The sequence below is a fragment of the Pithys albifrons genome, chromosome 7 (genome assembly GCF_047495875.1).
Source record: "Pithys albifrons albifrons isolate INPA30051 chromosome 7, PitAlb_v1, whole genome shotgun sequence".
Taxonomy (NCBI): domain Eukaryota; kingdom Metazoa; phylum Chordata; class Aves; order Passeriformes; family Thamnophilidae; genus Pithys; species Pithys albifrons.
This window is the reverse complement of record NC_092464.1, coordinates 25,168,727-25,173,504: the sequence shown is the minus strand read 5'-3', so window position 1 is coordinate 25,173,504 and position 4,778 is coordinate 25,168,727. Positions and strand designations below refer to the sequence as shown.

Genomic DNA, 4,778 nt, shown 5'->3' with positions numbered 1-4,778 from the left:
ATGTAGCATTTTCAGTAGTACAGCTTCTGCTTCAGCAGCTTTTAGACCTTCTAACTGCTGAGTTTACAGCCTTATAATGGTAATCAATTTTTCCCTAAGCATCAAGTTTCCATGTGGCATGTGCGTGCATGGGAGCCACCTATTGAAAATATTTGACTGTATTAATGAAAAGGGAGCACAGAGAGTACAAAATTTTTTTATCAGTCAACTTGTTCAATCAAGCAGTGTAGCCTGAGTACTGTCACAGCCAAATGCTAAAAGTAATATGCCCCTAAACATGTAAGATCTTGGAAATTCTATCACTTTTACAGATTTTACTGCTTTTACAGGTTTCTAATTTTGTAACAGTTATGAAAATGGTTCCTCAACAGTCCGTACTAAAATCAAGTTGATATTATGTGAAGTAGTTATGAAATCACATGTACAGAGGTTATACTTAGCTTTATCCATAGGATGTAAATACATCTGCAATTCTATAATGTGAGGCTTAATGGTGTTTTCATTTCAGGTTTATGTAGGTCTGAAATAAGTCATCTGTCCTGTTTCATTAAGGACAGTCAAGGGGCTGCACCTTTCTGCATCATGGGATATGTCATCACTGTGCAGTCCTGAATGCAGGCTGGGACTCTGCTTGGCTCACTAACATAAATCTATTTTTATATCAGCTGCTTAGATTCTTATCTACAAAGTTTTGTATCCATCAAGGTAATTGGTTAAGAATTTTTGATTTAGATGAGGTTTTTGTATTCAGGTACAATTTTTTTACAATTTCCCCGCTCTCTTTTTATTTTTTTTTTCCATCAACACTTTGTTTTCACATTGTTCCTCTTCCTGGTTTGGAATTGTTTTATATTTCTGGGGCAGCCTTTGGAAAGCCTACACAGTCTCTGTCCAAGCTATGTTGCATTTGTGGACCATTAGAAGCCTTCTCTTCTGGCTGCCAGCAATACAGATGCCATGGAATTATCATGTTCTTTTAACACCTCTGCACTAAATCCCTGCTACTTAAAATCAGTGTTTTGGGAGGTAAATTTATTTTGTGAAGAAAAATTGTCCTTTACTATGAAGATAGCAATGGCAAGGGAGTCTCTGTGGCGCAATTGGTTAGCGCGTTCGGCTGTTAACCGAAAGGTTGGTGGTTCGAGCCCACCCAGGGACGTGTTCTCCCCTTTCTGCTGCCATGGTGGGAAGGTTGGAAACAGATGACCTTAAGATCCTTTCCAAGCCTAACCATTCTATGACATTTTGAAAACTTGGATATCTCTGTTAGCCTTAGGTTCACTGACACCAGTTTGCTGAAGTATCACCAATGGATAAACAAACTAAAGTATTTCCATACATCATTATTTAAAGATGAAATTGCATAAAAATAGTTTAATTTGAGCAGAATAATGCAGTGTTCCCAGTCCTGTCATATTGGTTTATCTGTATGTTGCTCTGCTGTGTTGCTGTGAGCTCTAAAGGATCTGTGTTACTTTATTATGTTGAAATGCAGACATGTACATACAAAATATTAACATGGGCTACTGTGACCCTCAGGCTTAGCAAATATTTGTCTACTGCATGGTAGCCACCTTTTATATTTGGTTGCATTAATGAAGAGGGAGTACAGAGAATAAGACTTTTTTTTTCCTTGGTGGACTTGTTCAACCAAGCAGTGTAGCCTGAGTTTTGCAACAGCCAAATGCTAAAACTAACATGCCTCCAAACCTGTAAAATATTGGATATTCTATCATGAACTACTGCTTTTACAGATTTCTGATTTTGTTTTTCTATTCATTCATTCTATTCATGGCTGGACTTCATGAAGGAAGATTTTGGGAAGGGCTCTACCCATGTGGGTGTGCCCTTCGAGCCTGCACAGTGGATTTTTTAGGTGAGGCACAGCGAGTGCAGAACTGGCCCCACCGTTTAACTCCTGAGGTTCATCAGTGAAGTACTCAGGACTAGAACCTACAGCCCCTGGTATTCCCAGGAGGTCTCCCATCCAAGTACTAACCGGGGCTGACCCTGCTGAGCTTACGAGATCTGATGGGTTCGGGTATCAGGATGGCCTGTACTAAAATCAAGCTGATATTATATGAAGTAGGCTGGAGAGACTGGAGTGTGTGAGGGTCAGGAGGAATATTGGGGTCTGGGGGTCTGGGAAGACACAGAGATCTAGGGGACCTGTATTGCTGGGGGGTGGTCCCTGTGGTGCATTTGGGGGTCCCTGGGGTGCGTTTGGGGTCCTGGGGTGTCTGTGGTAGCCCCTGAGGTGTGTTTGGGCATTCCTGAAGAGTGTTTGGGGGTCTCTGGGGTGCAGTGGAGGGTGCCTTGAGCCTGAGCAGGGTCTCTGGAGTGTATTTGGGGATCCATTGGCCCAGCAGGGGGTCCATGGGTTGTGTTTGGGGGTATCTGCAGTTTTATAAAATTTATACTTTTTATTATTATTAATTTTATTTTTAAAAATAAAAAGAATTGAGAACATAAAATATAAAGAAAATAAAAATTCAATAAAAATAATACAAAAACCCATGCAAACCAGAATAAAATTAAAAACAAAATAAAAATGAAAATAGAAATAAAATAATAACTAAAAATAATATAAAATAACCATAGAGAACAAAAAATGAAAAAGAAATAAAATGAAATAAAAAATAACACCCCCTAAAACTAAAATTAAAATAAAAAATAAAATTGAAATAAAATAAAAAGAGAAATAAAATAAATTAAATACAAATATAAAAATAAAAACTATAAAAAGAAAATAAAAATAGAAAATTCAATAAATTAAAAATAAAATAAAAATAATTTTAAAAATTGAAAAATAAAAAAATTAAAACTATAAAATATATAAAACTATATACCCTCAAACACATCCCAGGGACCCCCCTGTTGGGCCTAGGGATCCCCAAACATAGTCCAGGGACCCCACTCAGGCTCAAGAGACCTCCACTGCACCCCAGAGACCCCCAAACACACTCCAGGGACCACTACAGATACCTCAGGATCCCCAAACACACTCCAAGAAGCCCAAAATGCACTCCAGGGACTACCACACACACTCCAGGAACTCCCAAACACATCCCAGAGACCCCCCAGCAATCCAGGGACCCCAGATGCCCACAAGACCCCAGAGCTCAATATTCCCCCAGGCCCTGGCACCTCTCTCCAGCCCTCCCCAAAGGAATGAACAGATAACTGAGTAGCTGTGCCATTTCCAGCAATTTTGTATAAAAGCCTGATGAGTTAGAATCTACAGGACAGCTGTTATTGTTTGCTTCTAACTTTAACTCTCCTGTGCGTGATACACTTTAATAATTACTCAGATGACATGCATGTGGATCTAATTCTTTGATGTGATGTTTTTGCTTATGCTTTAAAAACACTTGTACCAAAAGTATCAGACTGCCTCTAAAGCCTAAACCCAGAACAAATCCATATGTAGTGAAACCACTGTAGCCCATTATCCTTCAGCAGATTTTTTGTGGACTCTGTAGGAACTGTAGCGAGAGGAAAAGGAGTAATGGGTACAAATTGAAAGAGGGAAAATTTAGGTTAGATAATAGGAGGAATTTTTTTTTACTGTGAGGATGGTTATACACTGGAACAGGTTGCCCAGGGAGGCTGTGGATGCCCCAAAACTGCCCCCAACACAAGTGTTCATAGCCAGGCTGGACAAGGCCAAGAGCAATCTCGTCTACTGGGAGGTGTCCCTGTGCCATGGCAGGGGGTTGGAACTTGATGACCTTTAAGGTCCGTTCCAACCCCTTAACATTCTGTGATTCTGTGATTCTATTTTATGAGGCAGGCTTTCTCTCACAGAGCTCTCTTCACAGTCCTGTTTTCATGGTTATGTGCAAGAATTAAATCTTTTTGAGAAGTCCTTCTTTCTACAGAGCTGGAGCATAAGGATCTAAATACTAAGACAGAGGCAATCAAAATGCTGCTTTCAAAGCTGAAGGCAAAAACTCCAGCAATAAAACTCGACTTGGGAGAAGGAAGCTGACAATTATCTGGTGAAGTGATGAGCCTATAGCCACAGAAAAATTCTGACCTTGACCTAGGTGCAATAGAGCTGCTAGCAAAACCAGATGAGATCTTTGATCTTGTCTTTGCTCTGACAGACTGCTTCTACTCAACAAATAAGGCACCAGAAAAAAAGCTTCTATTTTTCCAAAGGTGGCTCTGTGCCCTCCAGGTGGCAGAAGAGTGCAAAGCAACTTGGAAATTTATTATTGAGGCGGGATTTCAAATCTGAGATTAGCTCAGTTCGCTATAACATGGAACAAATAACAGCAAGGTTGTGGGTTTGATTCTTGTATGGGCCATTCACTAAAGAATTGGACTTGATGATCCTTGTGGAACCCTTCCAACTCAGAAGATTCTGTAATTCCATGAAAAAAAATCCTGTCCTTTAGACCAATACATAGAGAAGATAAATTTCAGATTCATAGAAACTGGCTACTAGAAGATTAAATTATTATTGTGGGTTTTTTCTACCTTGAGTGAGCCTGCAGTTTGCTACCAGGAGCTTTCCTGGTTTGGATGGGTGTTCTCCTGGTATGTTAATGTATTTTTAGGGTAAATTCTGATGCTGATGTTTTGGAGAAATAGCCACAGACAAGGTCAGAAGATTTGGACAGTAACAATGCAGTGAATTCAGAAAAAAAAACAACCTAGAAAAACTCTTCAGGGACCAGTAATTAGCACGTGAGTCAGTAGGTGGTGCACAGCGCCTGTGGAAATGCTGAAGAACTGCTCTATTGTTTCACTAAAGGTCTTCAGAATTGGCA

General features: G+C 39.8%; 1 non-coding gene across 1 annotated transcript; it reads left to right on the top strand.

The window, feature by feature from the left end:
- The first annotated feature begins 1,085 nt into the window (after nucleotides 1-1,085).
- On the top strand, nucleotides 1,086-1,159 carry TRNAN-GUU (transfer RNA asparagine (anticodon GUU)). The gene has a single exon. It is a non-coding gene; the product is annotated as a tRNA-Asn (tRNA).
- Nucleotides 1,160-4,778: the final 3,619 nt, after the last annotated feature.